Source organism: Euprymna scolopes, chromosome 15 (genome assembly GCF_053919585.1).
Source record: "Euprymna scolopes isolate OS-2025 chromosome 15, ASM5391958v1, whole genome shotgun sequence".
NCBI classification, from domain to species: Eukaryota; Metazoa; Mollusca; class Cephalopoda; order Sepiida; family Sepiolidae; genus Euprymna; species Euprymna scolopes.
The window spans coordinates 34,692,018-34,704,798 of NC_136496.1; the positions used below are offsets into that span (position 1 = coordinate 34,692,018).

General features: G+C 36.1%; 1 long non-coding RNA gene across 1 annotated transcript in view; it reads right to left on the reverse strand.

Moving 5' to 3' along the window:
* Positions 1-10,258, reverse strand: part of LOC145294230 (uncharacterized) — a 283,183-nt gene extending 272,925 nt beyond the window's left edge. Inside the window, exon 1 of the long non-coding RNA XR_013869848.1 lies at positions 10,094-10,258. This is a non-coding gene — a long non-coding RNA (uncharacterized LOC145294230). The remainder of the gene's footprint in view (positions 1-10,093) is intronic.
* Between the last annotated feature and the right edge of the window lie 2,523 nt (positions 10,259-12,781).

The following is a 12,781-nucleotide window of genomic DNA, read 5'->3' on the forward strand; positions in this document are numbered from 1 at the left end:
CCATATAAGTTTACAAAGTTACCAAATTTCCATTACTAACGATTACTATATTGTCCAATTGACTACTGTACACTCTTAAACCCTTATCCTCGAGTGGCCTCTGGCCCTTGATAAGTGGTGATTCCTATGTAATAAAACAACAACAAGAACAAAAACCCGGTAGTTGAAGCTCATCAGCCCTGAAAGACAGTCCATCCGGAGAAGGTAAACCCTTATTTCAAACCTCCCTTACTTTGTAGAATATCCACCATAAGAAAGGCTTCAGGGGTAAACCTCGAGAAAGAACCCGGAGTAGAACCTTAACGCTGTTGAACGTTATCTACAATTTCATTCTATCAGCTCCAACGCGGCGTTTGTGCCAAAATGTAACAACCTTGTTATTTGTGTAGATCCACCAAGAACGTAAAGAGCGTGGACTGCGAGGGCAGCAGCCTATCCTCAATGTCAAATCGCCAATCCCGCATCCAAATGGATCTATCACCATTGACGGATGACTACTACTTTTTTTACTTGAGGGTCACTACTAATAAAAGCTCGGAAGCCACTCGAGGATGTGGGTTAATGAGTGTTAGGTAGACTGTGAGACAACACTGTGATTATCATAATGGTAGAACTTGGATAGGGTTTAATTATACGAGGAAGATTCAAGAACTTGTTTACATTAGACTTGAACACGACCATCTTATAACTAGCTGGGAAACAGCTCCACGGTATTGTTTGTGGTGGTTGTAGTAAAACGAGTATTTGTCGCAAAAGTTTTACAGGGAGCATAAATTAGAGTAACAACACAACAGATAGAATCGCAACATTTTTTTCTGTGAGAAAGAGGAAATAAGGAGACGAAAAGACCCTCACTCACTAGATTTCGAAAACGGTTTTGTATATTGTCAAGGCCGGAAGAGGTACTCTTGAGAGCTCCTTCCCCTATATTACAACAGTATTTCATCTTAGGACGTCTTTGGCTATTTGTACAGGTAGAGGATTGTGTCGGGATTGAGATACTTTCCAGAGTGGTAGAATGATCCCACCATTTTTCCAGTGATTTTTATCAACGGATCTAATGTATGCCTTCCATTTAAGATCAATCAAAGAAGATTATCAAGATATGATTCTTTAAGACGAATGAGTCATGCATCATCCACTCTCGTTCTGCAATTCTTACAGTTACATAACTAGAATACAGAGCTGTTAAACATAGTGATATGGAACAAGAAGAAAGAAGCAACCCTAGTAGAAGTCCCCAATGATGCTGGATTAAACAGAGCTAAAAGGGAAAAGATAACGAAATACCAAGGTTCTTATGTACGACATAAAAAGAAATTGGAAATTAAGGAAGATCTCCATCATTCCAATTTTGGCTAAGTGGGGATTCAGGCGTTGGTGGTGAAAAAATAGAAGTTTTGCCTTGAATGCATTAAAGAGTAGTAGACATCTTTTTATTCCATTGCGCCACGTGCTCAAGGTCGGGTTGGACAAGAGCGAATCAGAAAGATGTTTGGTCATTGCTGGTCTTTGAAATGTTGCATAAATTGTGGTGTCGTCTGCATAAATGTCGATGAATGATCGTAAAAAATGACTTGAGACATTTTTTATGAAGATAAAAAGAGAGTTGAGCCCAGGATAGATCTTTGAGGCATACTATGAGCTTTGGATTTCTGCCCATCATCGATTACTTTAAGAAACCTATCCGAGAGAAAGAATCTGATGGTTGAGTGAATATTTCTAACTATTGCGTAGCTGAAAATTTTGGAAAGTAGACGCTTAGATATAATGAACAATGAGTTGATAGAAGGCAGAACAATGCAAAGGTGTGTCGGATAGACCAAATTAACGCAACTGAAGAATCTGAGGTAACACCGACAGAAACGTTGTGAAAATGACACTCAAGATGAGAACAGTAATCCGAAGATTCATATAATATGAATAACCAATTCTCATCTAAAACATTCAGGAAGGAAATGAGGCTATTTTTTGGCTATGGGTGGCGACCCATAAAGACATAGGATTATATTCTGGTTACTAGGTATTCATCCATTTCGGCCCTTTATTTGGCTCGAAGAGAGGTTGGAGAAACCCGATCCTATCAGTTGGCTGGTCATGTGATGCCCAAGCATCTATTAGTTTATCTTCAACCATTACTACGACATTTTCTCATTGACTTCCGTACACTCATTAACCCTTATCCTTGAGAAGCCTCCAGGCCTTGATAAGTGGTAACTCCTTTGCAAAAAAAAAATAGATATGATGATGGGACTAGCTATGTAGTTTCACTTTTACTTTATTCATGTGTATATGCATACATATATACGTACACATGTGTTATTTATTTTTTAATACAGTGTCTTAGGATGTCCTTGCATCAGATGGCCAGATGACGTGTACGTGGTTCTATATTCCGGGGTGTTATCCCTTCGTCAGGCATGTGTTCGGCGTTCAAATGAGCATAGCAGGTTAAATTGTAGATGGAACAGCTTCGTAGAAATTAAAAATCAATTTATCTGTTTCAAATGCAAAATTTGTTTACATCGGACGTGTTTTGTGACTCGATATTATTTGCAGTTTTTATATTAATATTTAGCCTTAATTACTTATTTTTTATTATGAACTATTTTGGATTCGTTTATTTTATCTATTTTTTGTTGTTCTCTTACGATCATTGAGCGTTTTCATTTTATTTTATTTTTATATTCTTTACTATTATTAATAGTTTTTTTTAAAAATTAATATTTAACCTTAATTACTTTGTATTATTAGGTAAATCTTCGTTTATTTTAAAAAATATTTTCTGCGGTTCTGTCTCTTATTTTTCTGTGGTTCTTGCTAGTTGTTTTGACGTTTTTTTATAATTAGGGGAGGTAATTGTTGATGCATTTATTCTCAGATAGTTTAACATTTTTTTTCTTTTTTCAAATTAAAGGGAGATAATTATGTAATGGTTGTATTAGTCTATATTTATTTCTAGATTTTTTTCTTTATATTTCCTTCTCTTTTTTATTTTTGAAAACATATTTAATGTTAGATTATATGTCTGCTTGATGTATTGGTTTAATCGGTCCCTTTTTTAATATAGTTATTATTATTATTGTTATTATTATTATTATTATTATTATTATTATTATTATTATTTATTGTCTATTTATTTATTCATTTTTGTTTATTTTAATTCTAATTATTTACTCTTGGAGTTGTATGTATATTAACGTAGAGATGTAGATCTTAATTCGTGTCGGCGATTACTTTATTTTCTATTGATGTTGTTTTTGTTTTTGCGGTTCTGTTTAATTTTCCGTGGTTCCTCTTAAGACCTTGAGCGTTTTGACCGTTTTGTAATTAAGTTAAATATTTATTCTCAATAGTGTAAGATTTTTAAAAAATTTAAAATGAGGTAATATTTTTTCGGTTAAAGGGGAATAATTCTGTAATAATTGTGTCGGTCTGTATTTGTATCCTTTGTATTTTTAAAGGCTTTATTTAATGTCCAATTATTTGTCGGTTGGATATATTAATGTAATTGGTTCGTGTCCCTCTTTATGTAGTTATTTCATTTTTACTATATATTGTTTATTTATTTTTTTTATTATTATCTGTTTATTTGTTTTGTTTTATAATCCTATTTACTTATTCTTGAGGTGTTATATAGGTGTGTATATTAAACAAGGAATGTCGGCAATTTCTACTTAAATAGTCTTGTCGGTGTGGGTGCAAGCTTGTATGTGCCTGGTAAGAGTTACGTGTTTATAAGTGCTCTTTTATGTAAATGTTCAAGAGCCTTACTGTGCTACCAATGTATTATTTAGTGTATATGCTGCATCGTATCCAATAAAAAATATTAGTACAGTGATTAGATTGCTGATGTTCATGCGGTAGTTCACTAGGTTGCAGAGTGAATGGTTGTGATGTGCATTGCATGTTGTTAGCTATTGCTGCAGTGTGGGTCCAGTGCGTATTAGTTTAATACTTTAATCTATCATGCCTTAGATATGTCAAGAGTTATTACTTTAGAAACTAAGAAACCATCAATAGATTCACTGATCCTGTGTGATATTACCAGCAAAACATCCTCTTGGAGACGCTCTATGTTTTGTCAAGCTCCTGGGTTTGACCTTTATTCCTGACCTGGAATGGCACACATACATAAGATTCGTTGCCAAAGCCGCTGGAAAAATGGAAGGTTATTTCACGTAGATAGCTCACTTCTGATGCAATTCTCTACCTATAGAAATGCCAGGTACGTCCAAGGATGGAGTACTGTTGCCACATCTGAGCAGGAGCTGCTAGAAGCAGCTTATCATTCCTTGGCAGAGTTCAAAATAGACTTCGTAGCTTAGTGGGAGATGTCCTTTTCTCTTCCCTGCAACCTCTTTCCCACAGAAGAGGCGTTGCGAGCCTGTCTCTGCTTTATCCTTATTTTCATGGCAAGTGCTCGTCTAATCTTCAATATATGCCCCCCTCGCTAAACCTTTACGAAAAACACTCGTCTAGCCAAAACCACTGTCAATAATTTCTCACACTCTTTATCTGTGCCTTAATCTAAACCTAGATCTCATGGACAAAACTTCTTTTTTAGAACTACCCGCCTGTGGAACTCTCTCCCGTTTGCCTGCTTTCCAGTTGACTACAATTTGATTGTCGTCAAGTCTATCGTAAACAAGCTCTTGATAAACCGTTCCCCTAAGTAACCCAATGTACAACATTTTCTCTACTGATGATGACTACACTATCATCACATTGACTAATGTATATCCATTAACCCTTATCCCCTAGTGGCTCCAGGGCCTTGATAAGTGGTAACTCCTTTGTAAAACAAAAAAACTGTTGATCTCGCAGAACTGAAACCATGTTGTTTGTTGTTGAATAGGTTGTTTTTGCTGAGATGCTTGTAAACTTCTCTATTTACCACAAACTCAAGCAACTTACTAACGACTCGCAGGAGAATAACTGCTTTGTACTGAGATACAAAGAATGACTCTCCGTATTTTCAAATACTTGACAGACTGTTGAGGTTTTCCAAGGTGTTGAGAAGCATCTTCCTTAAGGCAACGTTAGCCAGTATTGTAAATATATGAGCTAGTTCAGGCTGCAGAGTTCTGATTAGAAAGTTGTCAAAGCCAATTGCTTTGTTGGAATTAAGGTTCTTAATTAGTCTGGAGACATCTCGCAAAATATGTGTATGTCGCTCAGAGTATTTTGAGCACTGGGAAGAAAATTCAAGAGGTAGGCGGCTCTGATCACAGAAGGTGGAGTTTGATACCAAGTTCTTAGTGAAGAGTGTAGCTTCGTCGGATGCTGATTAAATAATCTCAGCTTTGTTGATGCTGGTTGAGATGGAGGAAACGCATCTGTTCAGAGCCCTGCCGATTATGCGCCAAAACTCGTGGTACTACTACTACTACTACTACACCAACAAAATGACACTAACTTTTTGGCGCCATTTTTCATAGACAGAGTGACCAAGAAGTCACTGAGGGATCACTGTGGATTTTAACTCAAATATATTATTTTTTTTATTCATTTTTTTTTACATAGGCATCACCACTTATTAAGGCAAAGAGGCCACTCGAGGATAAGGGTTAAAAAGTGTACAGTAGTCAATTGGACAATATAGTAATCGTTAGTAATGGAAATTCGGTAAATTTGTTAACTTAAGTGAAACGGCTGATCAGGAACTTGCTTATGTTGGACTTGAAGACAACCACATTGTAGTCAGCTGGAAAGCAAGCAAACGGAAGGCAGTTCCACAGGCGTGCAGTTCTAAGAAAGAAGCCTTATTCATGGAATCTACGTTTAGGTTTAGGCACAGATAAAGAGTGGGGGGATTATTGATAGTGTTTACAGCTAGTTGCGTCTTTCTCGTGAAAATTTGGCGAGAGGGAGGACCATAGATTGGAGCTCACATGAGAACTTGCCATGAAAATACGATAAAGCAGAGACAGGCTTATCACGTATCTTCTGTGAGAAAGAGGATGCAGGGAAGAGAAAAGGGCATCCTTTACTAGGCTACGAAGTCTATTTTGAACTCTATCACGGCAGGATAAGTCTTTTCTAGCAGCCCATTTTTTCATTTTTTATGATAATTTAATGATAATTTTCATATAATATGATGAGGAAAATGGAGATTTGTTTATAAACAGGAACAAAAACTTATAAAAGAAATTCATAAAAATTAAAATGGGTTTCATCTTTATTCTCTTATCAACTTTTTCTTGTGAGGATATCCCGAAAAAAATAGACACCAACAAACCTGAAACTGTACATGAATTGAAGGATAACATCAAGAATGAAGTCGCATATTGAATCAAATGATCCTGCAATCCGTCACGGATAATACTTTGGGAGGGCACAAATTTGTAAAGCTGAAAATAGTGTTTCAGCAACTTTTTCACCCTAAAGAAAAAGCCAGATTAGTTCGGCATCGCTGATTAATTGAAACCTGACAATGAAGCCATGTCGGGCTTGTCTATATCCTTGCTATAGGGTTCAATATATCCTTCCATACATGTCAGCAGTGATCGCCATCATCTTTTGTTGTCTACGCACACCTCCCTCCTGACTTGTTTAAGTCACTTCAAAGTCAATTTCGACAGACGACAATTACCAAAAAATCCAATAATTCCCTCCCTTCCATTTCTTTTCCTCCAATTTACAGTCTTAATAATTCAATGAAAGCTAATCCGATGTATTTTTGTATTGAAAAGCACTATGGATAATTGTAACAGATTGGCCTCCCTGGGAAAAGTTATCTGTCTAAAAATAGTATGCTCCCACTTGAATAAGCAGGATTTTAGAAGTATGGGCTTTGTTATACGTAGGTTCTATTTACGATTTTTTTTCAGGGGTTTACATAGCAATGTGATAATGAAAAAAGTAAAGTAATATTTGAGATCATTTTACGTTAGACCCCCAGACATACATGCATATATATATATATATATATATATATATATATATATATATATATATATATATATATATATATATATGATGTGAAAAGGAAGCGGAAGACCGTTTCGCCCGAATTATGCGGGCTTTTTCAAGAGGTGTGGTCACTGACGAGAGGGTCGATGTTTTTAGTTTTATATATACTGGGAGAGTGTATGCAAATAAAACTATTATACAAATATACAATATATATATATATATATATATATATATATATATATATATATATATATATTTGTTCTTTTTTTTCCATAAAATCATTGTTCTAATTATAATCTATTTTATTTTGATCCAAGAAAATATCTAAAATTGAAAATCTAAGCTTGAGAGATTTTAAGAAGAAATTGAAATTCAGAGTCTTACTTAATTGATGTCGAATGACTATGGATCAAATTTAATGCAAATTTGAAATATTTGAATTGTCATATATGGGGGTTGTGTCCATATTGTGCACCCGAAAATTTTCTTAAACGTGTTCAACGCAATTTAACATTAGGTAATATTTATTAATTTATAATTGAATACAATCGGAATAATTTGATTTTTACAGGCGTCGCTCTCTTTAACTTCCTTTACATAATAAATAAATTAAACTAAACATATCCCCACATCGCAGCCCTTTAAGCGTATAAAGTAGTTTTAATTTAGAATTTGAGAAATGCATCATTCTGCTGCGATTAGAACGCATAATAAATGGTTTCTTCAATTCATTGATGATTTGGGTCGAACAAAGACAGAGTATCACGTGTTCGACATGGCAGAGTCTAGTTAGTTACATTAGACCACGAGAAGACTTTTAAACCAGAGACAAGGTGTTTATCTGGAAAGCACATGTAAATAAATGCCTGTTGTTTAACTGAAATAAAGACAGACAAATTATTTCCTTGTTTTTGTTTCCTTACGGCTCTCTGCATACAACGTGTGGGTCCCTTACGTTTCCTTACGGCTGCCTGCATACAACGTGTTGAAATTTAACGCTCATGTTACAAATGTAATCTGAAAAAACATCTTGCTGCCAAACTCCCCACCCAGGTTTTCTTCTATATAACTGGCCCCTAGCATAGTACCCCTTACCAATCAGTGGCAATATGTTTTAGTGGGGCGAACGAAAGTATAAAAAAAGAAAACGTGTTCTACATATATCAAGTTTTTGGAAATAAACTCTGTTCATGGAAGTTCTATTTGATGTTAAGAACCCGAACATTTCTGTGTTTACATATTACCATTAAATCAAATAATCCTAGTGTAATAGATCAGGTTTATTATCAAAATAAGTTAACTACTAAACATCATGTTTAGAATTTGGTGCTAATGCACTTACTGATCCGCGCTATTTTTTAAATCGTATTTCCAAGTTTAATTAAAGTTTTATGATATGTGTTTTTTATTCAATTGTAAGGTTAAAGTACAGAATAGGTACAAAACACCCTCCCCCATGTTAAGAATGGCTTTTTAAATAATAACGTTATTATTTCAGCACGAATCAATAAGTGCATGAGTACCTAGAATTCTTATTTTCATTTTGATTAAAATTTATTACATGCTTTTGATTCTAGAAAATGTTTCAAATTTAGAACTTTATAAGATTTTAAAAAATAATTGAAATTCAAGTTGGTTGGTTGGTTGTTTTTGTTTTACGGCATATCAGCCCTTTTCGGGTTATTTAATGCCGAATCAAAAGATTGAAGAAATTTTTTTTTAATAGAATATATTTGTTGTTTTCACGTCAGTTTCTATTTAACCCAGAGTTGGAACCCTAACAGGTACTACCACTCTGGGTCAGAATGGAACTGGGAGCAATGGTAATTAAAGGGTGGCTCCACACTCCCCAAAGCCCACAAGCTGGGGCCTCACCACTGGATATAGTTTAAAGTCATATCCAGGACCCATAAAATTCAAGATATCTTGTTTTTTTTTGTTTTTTTTACACAGTGATCACCACTTATCAAGGTTCGGAAGCCACTCAGGGATAAGGGTTATTGCAAGTACATTACATTAGTGTGGAGATTTGATGAAGTGTTTACTTAAGGGGGCGGTTCATTAGGAATTTGTTAACGTTAGACTTGAACACATCCAAGTAGTAGTCCGGTGGGAAGCAGGCAGACGGAACAGAGTTCCACAGGCGTGCAGTTCTAAGAAAGAAGCTTTGTTCATGGAATCCACGTTTTGATTTAGGCACAGATAAAGAGTGGGGGAAATTTTTCACAGTGGATTCAGATAGACGGGTGTTTTTCGTGAAAGATTGGCGAGGGGGGACCAGAGATTGGAGTTCAGACGAGCACCTGCCATGGAAATAATGATAAAACAAGGACAGACTCGCAACGTCTCTTCTGTGGGAGAGAGGTTGCAGGGTAGAGAAAAGGGCATCCCCCACTAAGCCACGAAATCTATTTTGTACTCTGTCAAGGCAGGATAGGCTGTTTTTAGCAGCTCCTGCCCAGATATGGCAACAGTATTCCATCCTTGGACGTACTTGGCTTTTATATAGATAGAGAATTGCATCAGTAGTGAGATATCTTCTGGAGCGGTAGAAGGATACCACCATCTTTCCAGCGACCTTGGCAACAGACTTGATGTACGTGTTCTATTTCAGATCAGGAGTAAAGGTCAAACCCAGAAGCTTGTCAAAACACGGGGCCTCACCCAGACGAGAGCCATTCATCCCAATTGATGCCAGATGGGGATCAGAGCGTTGATCAGGGCGTTTAATTAGTGCCAAAAGTTATTGCAAATTTGATTTGAATTTTCAAATGAGATCGTGTCTATTATGTTTCCTACCGGTCTTGAAAATACTCCAAAGAAACTGAAATTTGGGGAACATTCATTAACTGATATTTGTATTCCTATTGTTGAAATTTCACAAAAGTCAGAGATACTCGAATGATTATAAAGGTCTGTCATCCCTTTTTTGCATAAATTAAATTAAGTACAACCCATATTGAGTCCCTTATGTCTAGCAGCAGTGTTAGAAAATTCATAATGGTGTCTGAAAGTGAATTCCGTCACACACGCACACACACACACACACAAGCATATAAACATAGATGTATATATTGCGTTCATTTTCAAATAAATATATTTGTTTAAAAACAGTTTCGTTTTTAAATAATCATCAAACTGCCTTTAAACGCATAAAATGTATTTTTATACTTACATACAATATTGTATCTGTCTTAGACAAGATGAACACGTGTCTTCCACGTGTTGAGTTGATATACACATATATTATGCGCATTTTTAATGCATTTTAAAACATATGGTATGCAAGGTCTCTCCGCCAATGGTATCCATTATAAAGAAAATTCACAATAGATTGTGCAATCTAACCATATTTAATTTATGTGTTATTTTTATACTAAGTTTTAGAGATTAATATCAGTCTTTCTTATACAATGCCAACCTTCTCTCTGATGAGACAATAGCAGTCTGCATCTAGTATGGTACACTTCAGCGTCCGCTGTGGTTTAAAAGTGGACGCTGGGGTTGCATTTCTGGATGCAGGTCTGGGCAGGTTATAAGAAGGCATGGGTTTTCAAAGTTTGAAGGAAAGGCAAGCCAATATGGTCAGAGCGAGCGCAGCTGCAGAAGTTGTCGGAAAAGTATTGCAGTGCTTCATCATCCGCCTATCGAGACTCCAAACCGGATTTTTTGTCAGGGTTTATTTCCTTAGCCTTTGTCTCTCATAAAGTATTTACGAGGCAGTGGAGCTATTTGCTCATAGCTGGTGAAAATTTGAAAATATTTCCAATTTGGACGAAAATAACCGAGATGCCATTTGCATTGCATCAAAATAAAAGCAAAACCTTAAGAGATTCTTCTTAAAAAGAGTCTGGCGAAAGACGTGCTTTCCTTTTGATGCTATCAAAACTACAATGAGGATCACCGTTATTTTCGTCAAAATTGGAAATATTTTCAAAGTTTGACAGTTACGGAATTCTTATATGAACGCTCAATAATGTACTCAGCGCACAAAGATATATTGAGAAGGATGGATGATTATTTTAACAGGATGCCGTGTGACGTAATCAACCTGAGGGAGCAATTTGCTCTCATTGGGGAGCTTTAGATCCCCCAGGGGCCTGAGGAGAGGGCCGAATAACTATGTTAAGACCGTTTTAATCGATCCCGGGTAGCGACAGATATCCCGAGGAGTTGAAATAGAGAATATAAATATATATTTTATTTCATCATCAAAATAGATATTGTTTGGAAGTCAGAGAAATATATTTTGCATTTAAAAGTGGTGACAGGAACTTAGAACAATAACATAACACTGTCTGGACTTAGCGAACTCAAAAGCCAGATGTTGGACTCACATGGATGACCTTAGGGGTCATGTGAATTTAATATATCTGTAAATCTCGGATTACAAAATTGGTGGATTGCACACCCACAAAATCTGGGGTTTCCCAATTTCGTGGCGTGATCTGATTGACAGAGAAGACTTTCAACCTCAACCACAGACACCACTATCAATACGAATGTCGCGAGAAAATTAGTCAGTTTCGAAGCAGTTTCCAAAGGAGTTTGTGCGGGAAACTCGAAGTAACCCGCTGTTCCCTGAAGACGTGACCCCTCCTCCAAAAAACCGTCTGACGCTGTCTGTGAAAAAGATTTGAGACTTTGAAAAACTTACTAAGAACTGAACGATATTTGTAAAAACATTTGTACATAATTTCGTGAATTAATCCTCATAGATTAAAATTTCACGTGTCTGCTTTTCTTTCTGCCTGACGCTTCGATATTCGCTTTCAGCATACAGGATTCAATGTAACAACCCTCAGAGAAGGACAAGACGATCCAAGCCGAGTTTCCAGACAAAAAGGGGTCCTAGACGAGCTTCATCAGGTTGGGGTAACAACCGCACCTCAGCAAAACTCGTATTATTATTCGTATTGCAATTGCTACGGAGACATTTTAGTAATCGTTTTAACAATAGAAGGTGTGATTCTAGGGGGCATTCATTCCCACTGGGCCTTAATCATCGATCATCTTTTTGTTCGGATTATCCCAAAGATAATTTCAATCAAAACAATTCACAGCTTATTTGAGGCACTCACAGAAAAGCGCCAAAAATAATTTGCCACAGGTATTGGCGAGTTTGCATGTCGTATTCAGTATGTACAACACCTGCGGCTACTGACACCCCTTGCCTTGCCTAGTTTCAAGTCACTCTTAGGCATATTATAGCATCTGTTAGCCTCTCTCTGATTTTCCAGAGGGTTACCATTACTATACGAGGGTAGATGAACCCCCTTAACTGTCAATCCATATAAAATAAAGAAAACTATAATGAAAAACCAAAAACCAGTCGGTTAGCCATGTAAGGTAATCTTCAAATGATTGTGTCTCAAATAAAACGAACCCTTTCAAATTCGGCATAAGCCAACACGGAAGTAGTAAGGATAAGAAAACTGCCACAAAAATGCTCAATATACGGATGTGCTTATTATTGAGAAAAGTTGAAACATAGCTTGTCGTATATTCACAACTGACCTTTCTGGATAAATGAGGCATTGACGAAGAATATTTGTACAAAATAAAATTAGATTGCAGAAAGTATTTGGAGTATTTTTTACATTTTTATTTATATATATATTTTTTTGTACTGACGTTCACCCCACTAAAAAGGCATATTGCCACTTGGAAGTAAGGGACTACTATTTGAGACCATGCATAGGAAAGATTAACAAGATGTTGGTTTACATTAAATTTAAACTTCTGCATATCAGTACAGCCAGGGAAGCAGGCATCAGGAAGGGAATTCCAAAGTCTAACTGTTCGAGGAGAGAAACCATTAGAGTAGAAATTTTTTGGCATCGGGTTCATCTACTCTCGTATG